The sequence below is a fragment of the Hemicordylus capensis genome, chromosome 5 (assembly GCF_027244095.1).
Source record: "Hemicordylus capensis ecotype Gifberg chromosome 5, rHemCap1.1.pri, whole genome shotgun sequence".
Taxonomy (NCBI): Eukaryota; Metazoa; Chordata; class Lepidosauria; order Squamata; family Cordylidae; genus Hemicordylus; species Hemicordylus capensis.
In genome coordinates, this window is record NC_069661.1 from 139705099 (window position 1) to 139718138 (window position 13040).

The 13040-nt window shown below is 45.2% G+C and overlaps 1 protein-coding gene across 1 annotated transcript in view; it reads right to left on the bottom strand.

Moving 5' to 3' along the window:
- Positions 1–12466, bottom strand: part of SEMA3D (semaphorin 3D) — a 413180-nt gene extending 400714 nt beyond the window's left edge. The window contains exon 1 of the mRNA XM_053254946.1: positions 12366–12466. The gene's annotated coding sequence lies outside the window, so the exon portion shown is untranslated. The remainder of the gene's footprint in view (positions 1–12365) is intronic.
- Positions 12467–13040: the final 574 nt, after the last annotated feature.

Sequence of the window (13040 nt, forward strand, 5' to 3'; positions counted from 1 at the left end):
TGTCATGTGCAAAAGGGGCATGGCCTCGAGATCCGAAGAGCCCAAGTGAGCCATTCCCTGTCATTTCAGGCAGCACTTGCTGCCTGAAAAGGATGGGCAAGCGCTTGCTTGCTCATGGGAAGAGGGGATTTCTCTCGGGGCTCAGGCACGCCCCGTGCACATGATGTCATGTGCACAGGATGTCATCAGAGGGGCCACTTGGCAGGGCTCTGCGCCTGGCAGAGCTAGTGAGGTATGGATGCCAACTTCACTTTGAGTGGCACCTGTTCTGGAGCTGCCCCCCAAGACCTGGTCCACCACTTCTGAAAGGTTTCTGACCCCTATATTAGCCACTTTGGGTGGATGAAAATCATGGCAAGAAAGATGACCCACCATCATGTTTATCTAGAAATTGAACAACAGTGCTAAAATGCATTCTTGTCCTACACCCTTCAATGTAGGAACTGAATCAGATAATTGTCCATGTTGGTTACATCTAATTTGCACGTACATACTGCTGTACGTAACAGATCAGTAATAAAAGTCTTCAGTCTATTGAGATTGCCTCAAACTTCCTCCAAAGCCAGGGGCAGAGCTTCAATAGGATGGACAGGTCCAAAGAACCTGTGCTGCCTAGCTTCCCATAGCCACCTGGTCCTGAGAAGGGCCACCTCACTCGCTTACCCTCCCCGCTGGCCAACATGCAGCAGTGGTGCTGCCCATCCCCGGCCTGATGTGCAGTGCTCCTGTCACTTCCCAAGTCCAGTCTCTGACCTGTGGCTGGCTGGAGCATGGGCATTCCCCCGCTGTACTATTGTGGGTTGGGGGGGCAGTGAAGGGGTAGTGGAAGGAGCGAAGTGGCATGTGAAGGGTGCTCCAGAGTTTGCACCTGGGCCACCTTCAACCTCACTACAGCACTGTCCATAGCTTTTATCTTTATATAAGATCAAAAGGAGATTAATATCCACAAATGCCATGCACAGATTCTCCTTGCAGTGTATTTTTTTGACAAGATGAAACAAGATCAGACTTTGGTCAAAGGTGGCATGACATTCTCTGGAATCTGCCTGCTCTTCAGCAATTATTTATTTATTTGTTATGCTTCTGTCCTGCCTTTCTATAAAATACGCAACACAGCAAACATCCTACAACAGTTAAAATAATAAAATCCAAAACCGCATATGCTCTTAAAAAATATTAAAACAGGGGCCATTCAAAACAGCAGCAACACATTATTTCTCTCACACTGGATATGTGCAAAGACTTCAGCTGCACAGTTTGGATTCCTGGCATATTTAGTAACCGTGCAAGCAACAGAACAAGGGGGTGGAGTGGATCACATGCATAGTTTGTGAACGTTCTAGGAAGAAGATGCAGATGGCCAAAGGTCTCTGCATATGCCTGGCTATTGTCCCCTGCTAACTTAATGTGGTGATTATTTAGCAGGGGGAGAATAACTGGTGTTATCCACTCCAAGCACAGTACTTCCATTGACTGTTGCTGGTGTCTGTCTTATGTTTCTTTTTAGATTGTAGGCCTTTGGAGACAGAGAGCCTTCTCATTTATTTATTATTTCTCCACGTAAACTGCTTTGGAAACTTTTGTTGAAAAGCGGTATATAAATTGTTGTTGTTCTTGTTATTGTTGTTGTATGCCCAGAATGATATGAAAGCAAGCATGGAAACATTGACAACAGTGTAAAAGGTATGTGACTTCTACTCAGATCATTCCTCTATCTTGTAAAATAGTCTAGTCCAAGAAGGGTGCCTTGCCAAAATCTTAAGCCCAACTCAAATGCCCTGCTGGGCTGGAACCAACAATGAGAGGTTGAGGTTAATTTATAACACATTACAATTAATTTTTCAAAAAAATGAAAGTGAGGGGGCAGAGAGCTGGAGTCAGGGGGAAAGAGAGATGGTATCTGTGGGCTCCAGCCCAGGAGTGGGGGACATCTAGTCTCAAGTAGTCAACTTCAGTGAGCCTCTGCTGTTGGTCAACAGGACAGGACAAGAGCTCTTCATGGTTCCTGCTATTTTTGCAGGATATCGCTACCTGTGGGCCAGCAAAAATAGGCCCCACTGGTTGGATCTGACCCTGGTCCTTATATTGTGCTGGCCTGTCTTAAAAAGAAGTTCCCAACTCTACTGCCTGAGATCATTTCAAGAGGAGATGTCATGTCACGGATGGAACTCTGCTTTTAGTGTCATAGACCACCAGAAGCTCCTAGAGAGTAGCAGAACTTTTCCTGCGACTGCATCTATTCTTTGCAGCTCCCTCTCTAGCTTACATTTAAGCCAGGCTTACATTTAAGCTCATGGCTAAGTCCTTTCTGTTTAATAAAGCATTTGGATGATGAAGAGTTTTAGCTGCTGAACTGCTGTGATAAATCTGTTCCAATATTAAGCATTTTAAAGACAGTATTTGCTTCATAATAATTGTTGTATCTTTTTTGTATTGTAAGCAGCCTTGAGAGTTTGCCATAAAAAAAGCCAGGGCATACATTTAAGTGAATGAAATTAAACCCAGAACTTCCTGCATCCTGAGCCTGTGCTCTGTTATTTAGCTACGAAATGTTCCGTGTAGCTTTGGTTTTCTGATTAGCACAGGGCCATGTCTGAGCGCACCTGTTGATCTCTATGCCTGCATCTAAGTGTACATTACAGGATGTATTTGTGAAGTGCAGACTTGCTAACAGACTTGGCAAGCTGGTGCCTTTTTATTTTAAAAAATGTAGCAGATTGACCGCGAATGAGTTGAATTATTGTTGGGGAGTTTGCTATTTTAAACTTGTGGATTACTTTGCATTTACACCAAAATATAGCCTTCAAAAACTGTCACCCATTATCTTTAATACAATTTATCAAAATCTTGAGAACAGACTTCTCCAGTGCCTCAGCGATTCTCCGATTATCTTACCCTTTAGGTGACCCTGATCCAGTCTTTTATTCAGCCAACTAATTCCCTGACTTATTCATTAAGATTAGGGTTGAAAACTCTAAAAATTCATTAAGTGTCTGTGCCATGATAGCAGGACAATTTCTTGGCTTGCTAACTTGTAAGAGACCCAAATTAATTCCATGCCCTAGGAAAAAAAAATAACTGGAGGTAGTGAATTCCATAGCAAGTTGTGGTGATGGAAATGACATTTAAAACATCTTTTAAATTCACTTATTAATTTATTTAACATATTTCTATACTGCCCAAAATGTGTCTCTGGGTGGCATACAATTAAAATAATTTAAAACCCAACATAAAAAGTATTATATACTATAAATCTAACCCAAAGCCTGGGTAAACAAATATGTCTTCAGTGCCTTTTTTAAAGTTGCCAGAGATGCGGAGGCTCTTATATCAACAGAGGGCACATTCCAAAGCCTTGGGGCAGCAATGGAGAAGGCCAGTCTCCGAGTAGCCACCAGACGAGCCAGTGGCAACCATAAACAAACCTTTCCAGATGACCTCAACAGGAGAAGGGGTTCATGGTGAAGAAGATGTTCTCTTAAATACCAAGGTCCTAAGCTATTTAGGGCTTTATTGGTAATAGCCAGAACCTTGTATTTTGTCTGGAAACCTATTGGTAGCCAATGTAGCTCTTTCAGCATAGGAGTAATATGGTCTCTACAAGATGGCCCAGAGACACCGGGCTGCCACATTCTGTACCAACTGCAGTTTCCGGACTATTCATTCATTCTATTTCTATACTGCCCTTCCAAAAATGGCTCAGGGCAGTTTACATAGAGAAATAATAAATAAATAAGATGGCTCCCTGTCCCCAAAGGACTCACAATCTAAAAAGAAACATAAGATAGACACCAGCAACAGTCACTGGAGGTACTGTGCTGGGGGTGGATAGGGCCAGTTACTCTCCCCCTGCTAAATAAAGAGAATCACCACATTAAAAAGTGCCTCTTTGTCAAGTTAGCAGGGGTTTATGTAAAAACACAGCCCCACATTGCAGTAATCTAGCCTGGAGTATACCAGCATATGTACCACCATTCTGAGGTCATTCATCTCAAGAAATGGATGCAGCTGGCATATCAGACAAAGCTAATAGATGGCACCTCTGGCCACAACCTCAAGCTGGGATACCAGGGAGAGGTTCAGATTCAGAAGCACCCTGAGACTGCATACCTGTTCCTTCCGGTGGAACGTGACCCCATCCAGAACCATTAGATCAAAATTGTCTCCCGAGTTCCAAGACCGCACAATAAGTATCTGTCTTATTTGGATTTAGCCTCAGTTTTTTTATCCCTCATCCAGCCCATCACTACCTCCAGGCAGGCATTTAGGGAGGTTATGCCTTTTCCCAATGATGTTGACATGGAGAAAGAGATTTGGGTGTCATCAGCATACTGATAACACCCCGCACCAAACCTCCTGATGATCTCTCCCAGCGGTTTCATGTACTGTAGATGTTAAACAACATCAGAGACAGTATGGAGCCCTGAGGGATACCATAGGAAAGTTCAGATTTTGAAGAACAACAGTCTCCAAGAGACACTATCTGGAATCTGCCTGCGAGGTAGGAGTAGAACCACCACAAGGCAGTGCCTCCCACCCCCAGTCCCCTCAGATGTTCCAGAAGGATACTATGGTCAATAGTATTGAAGGCTACCAAGAGATCCAGGATCAGATTATGGATTATTTCAGATGTATTCTGGACAGACCTGGCATTACAAAGGTGCAAGGTGAGGCTCCATGGGTGGTTGGCACTGCTCCCCAAGGTCAAAGAGCTGGCAGCACTGCCAGAAGGGGAAACAGCAATTATATTTCTGGTTTCTCTTCCCCTGAAACGGCCTGCTGACCTGCAACTTTACTTCTTCTATTCCCCACCACCACTGGAATAACTGCCCCATAATCAGCAGATATGCCCCCTGTCTCCATACAAATCCAGGCACATTAAAACTAAACTCACCCAAGATTTAAAACAGAAGCTGAATTAAAAATACCCACCCACCTCTTTCACACCCATGAAAAATCCTGGGCCAGACATCCTGGCCCTCACCCTTGTTGTTCCCCAGGATGGTTCTGCCAAAGGGCCAGTTTCAGCCCTTTATTTCTAACCCTTCGTTTCACCCCTTCAGTAGTGACCCTGCTGTCATAGACAGCATTCCTATAAAAGGCCCAGAGCTGGTCAGATGGTATCAGGAACTGCTGAGTCATTCACCCCTTGCCCCAGTCCTGCACACACTCCCCTTCTACACAGATGTTCAGCAGATGCAGCAGGCCACAGTCTCACAGGGGAAGCAAGGAGCAGGCAGGTAAGAGCAGAAGGAGCAAACAGTGCACACACACATGGGTTCTCAAGCCAGGCAGCACTTAATGGGAAGCAGATGTTCTCTTACTCTCTTCTGCTGGGCTTCTGAAATTCATGAAAGCTATTTAGGTCTATAGTGATAGACTATATGATGGCTGAAAGTAACCTCCATGGATAGAAAGAGAACCCTACTAGATAGTGCAAACAAAAACAAGCGAGCCTTCATCTCTGTGCCCTGCTTGTGAACTTCTCAGAGGTATCTATCTGGTTGTTGTTGAAATGGATTAGTGGCTTAAAAGGATATTTGTCTGATCTAACTTAGCGATTCTTATGGAATTAAGAGCGTCATCTCTAGCTTCCATTTTAAGAATGTTTGATTAAATTGTGATGATTTTACAGACTGATTGATTGATCAACTGATACATGTTTTTGAAAAGCTTATTTTTAATACCTCTGGTTGGCACTTAATGTTTACCATATTAAACATTATGAGTAAACTAAGTAAACTCTGAAGGACCACCCACATTGGCCCTGCCTACTCACTCAGTTAAGAAACAGGCAAAGAGGATTTGACTTCACATGTCCCAGATGTGAACCACAGCAGATACTATCAGAGTTATCCCCCTGTGCACCACAGCTTCTCACTCTCCTATATAATAAATGGCCCAGTTTATGCTTGCAGCAAAATCAAGTGACAAAGCTGTACATGAACTTCAGGCTGCAGATGAGGACTTATATGTTTGAATTCTAGCCCATGTGGAGGTGGTAGATGTAGTCAGGGGTGGATTAACCTTTTTGCCGCCCATAGACAAAAAGGCTTTTGCAACCTCTAAAAAACAACATCACTGCAGCTATGCAGCAGCAGTAGCTGAGGGGACAGTGGGGGAGAGGAATGCTCTCTGCCTTTTACTTTATTTTTTAAAGCTGTTGTGGTGGGGGGAGGGGGGGCAAGATGAAAGTTCCCCCTTTTGTTCCCTAAAGTAAGATCGCCGCTGGCTGCAGTAGTAGGATGGCTGCGGGGAGGGTGGGCAACCAGTTGAGGGGAAAGTTCTCACTAAAGTAAGAGCCGCTGGCTGCGGCATTGGAATGGGCTGTGGTGCAGCTGGCTGCAGATAGGGTTGGAGGCGAGGAGGGGAGAGTGCATCTTTTTTAACCTGTGGAAGCCCACTGAGCAGCTGGGTGGCAGCGAGCTCCTTCCTCCTCCCCTCCTCCCAAATGACTGCACGGGTTCTGCTATCTGTAACCCATTTCCAGCTTTCCTTCAGAGTTGTTTCTGGGTTGCTGACACTGCTTGAATGCTACCAAGTGAGTGCCCTGATCTATTCTATGGGGATTAAGCTGATGAAATACTGATGTCTCTGCCACTCCCTGAGGGCCCAAAACAAAAACAAAAAACACCTCAGTGTGGTGCAGTAGTCCAAGCCTTAGACCATTTTCTAGGGAGGAGCAAGATTCAGCCTCTGCAGTCAAGGGCCCTCAGAACCTGTGGACAGTTTTATCCTGAATAACATATCAGTGATCTCCTTGTCATAGGTCTTTCTTAGGATAAATTGTCACAACAATTACAACTGGACCCTGACTTGATTCTCCAAAAGGCTGTTATAAAAGCTCACCAGTCTGAGTCTGTCAAAAACTGAGTCAGCCAAAAAGAACTTACAAGTGTTCTCCCAACTACTCATGAACCACTGGACTTGGATGCCCTGCATATTGCTGAACAGAAGCACCTGAAACTGAGGGGCAGAGGCATCTCTCCCAAACACGGTGCAGTGACCTCTCAACAGCCACTCTATCAAAATAAGCAGGATAAGACACCATGCAGGAGGAGGTGTGGTAGAACTCCAACACATGTGTATGCTGCATGTCTAGCTAGGTAAGCATCATGTCAAAGATGCAAAAAGAAAGGTCACTATGCTGTGGTGTGTAAATCTCTCTCAACTGTCCATGAAGTCACTGACGAAACTATAGCTGAGGAAGAAATAATGTTTTTGGAGGAAGTAACTGGACACACTGATGGTATGGCTGTCTGGTTGGCAGAGATAGATCTTGATGGTCAGCTGATTAACTTTAAGCATGACACAGATGATGATGTGGTGGGATCAAGATCAAGGGTACTGGGCTCCTACTGCTTTTGTCTCAAGAACATTCATACCAGCAGAAATACGATATCCACAGATTGAAACAGAAGCTTTGGCTCTAACATAGACATGTGAATGCTTCAGGACGTATCTTGCTGGCTTGTCTCCACAAACATATCATTAGCCTCTTATATTGTTATTAGGGGATAAAACTCTCAATGAACTTCCCCCAAGGATCCACAAATGTAATCTCTGGGGGACAAAATTCACATATAAGATTGTACATGTCCTGGGTAAAGAATTACTGACAGCGGACACTCTCTCCCATGCACCATTACAAACATCACTGTCTCCAGAGGAGAAAAACATATTGCTGTCTTTGTGAATTTTATTGCAGATGGAATACCCATCTCAGGATCCTTACAGGCATGGATTCTGGAAGCACAGAAAACTGACACCCGGTGTACTAAAATAAAAACATATTGTCTCGAGTGGTGGCCACAAGCCAAATTTTGCACTGCAGAACTGGCTAAATACCTGTGTGAGCAACTCAACATTCATGTAGTCAATGATATACTCATGTTCAAAACCAGTAGTGATCCCACTAGCCTGACAGCAGGTAATTTGGGGAAGCTACATCAGGCTCATCAGGGCACTACCAAATGCTGAGCTCAAGCTCAATAGATAGTCTGGTGGCCCTCTATTAATGAGGACATTCCATCCTGAGTCAATAGCTGCCAAGTTTGTACTCTCCAATCCCTATTGAACCCCGTCTCTCCACAGAATTGCCAATTTATCCATGGCAGATTGTGGCAGCTGATTTTTTCAAATGGGGAAAAAATCTGTCTAACTTGTCATCATTGACTATTATCCCCGCTATGTAGAATTAGCAAAGCTACAGGCGACTGCAGCTGATAGAGTGCTTACTGTAGAGTATTTTTGCTCATCATGGTATACCTTCAGTTTTCATAACAGATAATGGGCCACAATTTACTGTGGCAGCATTTAAACATTTCACAACTGACACTGATTTCCAACATGTCACTAGCAGTCCACATATTCCTCGCAGTAATGGTGAGGCAGAACTTGGAGTTTGTACTGTGAAAGCTCTATTCTAGAAAAATAATGACAACCATATGCCCTCTTCATATGGCTCAACTCCCTTGGAACATGGGTGGAGTCCAGCAGAACTACTCATGAGCTGACGGCTCTATACAACTTTATATGTCCACAGCTGAGCTGGCTCCTGACAAACTAAAAAAAGGATCACCAGAGGTGCAACTTCAATATCCAGCATGCCAGCAAGATCTGTTTCAACCCTCAATCTACAGCAGGATGTGTGGGTTCCAGATGTACATGTGCAAGGCCAGGTTAAGGCTGCAATAGACACACCCTGCTCTTATGTGGTATAGATACAAAAAGGACTATGGAGGAATTGGGAACAACGTTGTGTTATCTCTCCAGTCTACTACACCAGATCTGGGCATGCTTCAGTTTCACCAGAAAGAATAGACTGATAACATTTCAAGTTCTTGCAGAAACATATTAATATTTTTTTTAAATCCCATCATTTTGTATTTGAACCTTTTCCAGAAAAAAGGCAGATTTTGTTGTCTGGGCATGATGGGCAGGGGAAGAGCAAGCTTGGGCACACTTACCCCCAGGCCAGACAGGCCTGGCTGAAAGCATGTGGGTCTCACCTATCAACCCCAGTGAGCAGGGGGCAGTGGCACCCCGACCAGGTGCACGGTGGCCACAGCAACCTGATCAGGAAGAGTAGCAGGAGCCACAAGAGTCCTAGAAACTCTTGCAAGAATGGTGTGGGTTCTTCCGAGACTTTGGGATGGGATTTCAGACTGAACTTGGATCTCATGATACTTGCTAGGCACAGGAGGGACAATTTAAGAGGGACTCAGCCAATGATGAGGGGCCGGACATTGTGGAGAGTGCTGACTAGGCTAGCTCTGAGAGTCAGGAGGCTGAGGGCCAGAGATGGGGCCAAAGGTGGCAGAACCTCCCCTCTCTGGCAAGGACTCTGAGGCCAACCCGCCCCTTGCCGTTGGAGGACATATCCTCTAGGTGCTACAGCTGATGAGGGGGAGTCACAGTAGTATAAAGGATTAATCCCCTCTAGGGGAAGGGCTTGATTATGTCCTTCAGGAAGGCTCCAGGCCTGTTTTGTAGTTGAAATAAAGCTCTTGGAAAAGACAGGCTTGTCTCAGCTCTCTCAGTATAATACAGTGGGGATTCTCCTCGATCATAGAAAAGTAACACTACTATCAGGGTGGAGAGTTTAATCTATTTTTCTCTCTGATGTATTTGTTTTCTAGGTAAAGAGTTTTTTCCACATGTCACATAACATTCTGTCTTACAGAGACCCCTCACTCTGGATCAAAGCAGTATCATTAACAGTCCTAATTTTAAAAAGAGACAAAGTAGTCCCTCAATATGACAACAATTTTGTTTTAAATTTGCGAAAATGTCCCCTTTTTCCCCATTGTAATTTTCAGCCTGTTGAGCTATGTTGCCTCTGGGAAAGAAAACAGAACAGTTTCACATTTCTCTTACTCTTTCCAAAACATTTTGCTTCCTAAGCATTTTCTTATCTCCACTGTTTACCAGTAAACACTAGGTTCTTAGATTCTATTTCAAATCATCTTGGTTAGCCTCAGGAGGTACGGAATTAGTTTTGTTCATGACCAAACAGGAGTCAAATTAATCTTCTGGCATATGGTAATTATAGTACTATAATAAGAACTACAAAGTCTTATCAGATAAGAAAAACAGATTTTTGATTCAGCATGTGAATATTTATCCTCTGCAAGCAGACACTCCTCTAACAAAGCATTTACATTAGCAATGTGCCATTTGCTTGTTCACTCACAAAATGGGGATCCTTCATTGACATGTCTGTGATTCTGCACACATTCTTTGAGTTCTTTGTGGTAAAGTTATCTGATAAGAGAAACATCATGTTCCCTCTTCAGCTAGAATAATTATACTAGTAGTGTCAGAGTCATTATATGTGGAATAAGCAAAAAAATTACTGCCAAATTAACATGTTGTAACTGCCAAACCTAAATTGCTCAGTCACTTCCATAAGCATGGCTAGAATGGCACTAGGATTCATATATTTATCAGATATTTTATTTATTTATTTATTTTTACATTTATATCCCGCTCTTCCTCCAAGGAGCCCAGAGCAGTGTACTACATACTTGAGTTTCTCCTCACAACAACCCTGTGAAGTAGGTTAGGCTGAGAGAGAAGTGACTGGCCCAGAGTCACCCAGCAAGTCTCATGGCTGAATGGGGATTTGAACTCGGGTCTCCTCGGTCCTAGTCCAGAACTCTAACCACTACACCACGCTGGCATCTCATATGTATATGAGATACATATGAGATATGTATAGAGGTGTGCATGGACCATTTTCCACAGTTCGGTTCCAATTCAAGCTGAATTTTAACCAAACCGCAGGTTCACAACTAGTTCAGTCAAATCAACTGGCTGGGCCAGTTGATTCAATGAACCAGCTCAAACCAGTTTGAAGTGGTTTGCCCATAAGGAATAATGGGAGATTTATTCAATGTGGCAATAAAAATAAAATTCTTATGAAGTAACTGGCCATATCCACCCCCAGCACAGCAATGGTATTATATAAAATACCATTTATCCCCTGCTAACTGGGCAAAAAGGAACCTTTTTAATGTGGTGATTCTCTTTATTTAGCAGGAGGAGCGTAACTGGCCCTATCCACCCCCAGCACAGTACTTCCAGTGACTGTTGCTGGTGTCTATCTTATGTTTCTTTTTAGATTGTGAGCCCTTTGGGGGACAAGGATCCATCTTATTTATTTGTTATGTCTCTGTGTAAACCGCCCTGAGCCATTTTTGGAAGGGCGGTATAGAAATTGAATGAATGAATGAATACTATGCCAAATACAAAATAAATAAATAAATAATCACACAGCATCCAATCAATGTTGGCATTGCCAGGCCTCAAATGTAGGCTTTATGCACTAGTGGTGTAGCAGGGTGTAGCAAGGTTGGAGGTGGCCCTGGGGCAAGAGATGAGGATGCCCCCTGCCACCTGCCTTCATGTCTGCTGTTGCCCATCTGCTTGCCCATCCTCCTGCTTGACACCGCTAGCTTGCTTTTGCTGTTCGACCCCAGCTCCACACTGGCCTCGCTGCTTGATGATACCAGACAGTGTGGTGCATAATTAATCTGTGGAATTCTTTGCCAAGGGATGTGATGATGGCCACTAGTTTGGATAGTTTTAAAAGGGGCTGTCTCCAAATTCATGAAGGACAGGTCTATCAATGGCTACTAGTCTGGTGGCTATAGGCCACCTTCAGCCTCAGAGGTACGATGCTTCTCAATACCAGTTGCAGGGGAACAACAGTAATACAGAGGGCATGCTCTCACCTCTTGCTTGTGGGCTTCCCAGAGGCAACTGGTGGGCCACTGTGTGAAACAGGATGCTGGACTGGATGGGCCTTGGCCTGATCCACCAGGGCTGGTCTTATGTTCTTATTGTGGGGCTGGCCCAGCCATACTGTCCCATGCCACTGAGAACAGGCCTGCCTTAAAGGAACTGCCTGTTCTTCATGGAATCGAGGCAGCTTCATGACAGCTTGGTGACTTGGAGAGTGGCTGATGTGGTGACTGGTGGTGTGCCTGCCTGAGGACTCAGTCAGTGCAGAGGGGAGTGGGAGAGTATGGCTTGCAGCCACCACCACCCCATTCAATGGTGACTTTGCCACCATTATACACAGTTGGTGGCAATGTAAGACAATTGGACAGTGTAATTGTCAAATATACCTCATTTATCATTATGATTTAATTGGGATCTATTTGACCTCAATACCAGATAATAACATATTTTTCCAAGTATGGGAGGGTTAAAATTGCTGCAACATGAATCGCTATCTTTAAGATCAGGGTGTTGCTTTCTTGCCCTAGAATACTGTTTAGGGGTGTGCACGGAACCGCAGAGCTGCGGTCCAGCACTGGGGTGGGGGGTTCCATCAAGGGCGAGGGGGCTTTACTTACCCCTCCCGCGCTTTCCACACGCTGCAGCTGTAATTATTCTAATAATCGCTCCTCCGTTGGTGGCTCCTACGATGGCTCCTCCAGTTAAAAAAATGGCCGCCCCCTTGTAGCCCCGGCCCCCTGCTGCTGCCGCCCCCTTGAAACCCCCTCCCGCCCCCTTAAAGCCCCCTCCCACCCCCTTAAATCTCGCCCCGGGCCCCGATCGATAACTTCAGAGGCGAGCGGGCGGGCGGCGGGGAGATATCCTCCCGCCCCCTTCCCTGCCGGGCTCAGGCTGCAAAAGACTAGGAAGGCTTCTGCGCACGGAAGACCGGCAGGGAGACTTTGAAGAATCTGAAAGAAGACTTTGGCAGACCGGCAAGGAAACAGGCGGCGGGGAGATGCCCCCTGCTGCTGCCGCCCCTTGAAACCCCCTCCCGCCCCCTTAAAGCCCCCTCCCGCCCCCTTAAATCTCGCCCCGGGCCCCGATCGATAACTTCAGAGGCGAGCGGGCAGGCGGCAGGGAGATATTCTCCCGCCCCCTTCCCTGCCGGCCTAGGCTGCAAAAGTCTTTAGGAAGGCTTCTGCGCGCACACGCGCAGAAGCCTTCCTAAAGACTTTTGCAGCCTGAGCCCGGCAGGGAAGGGGGCGAGAGAATATCTCCCTGCCGCCTGCCCGCTCGCCTCTGAAGTTATC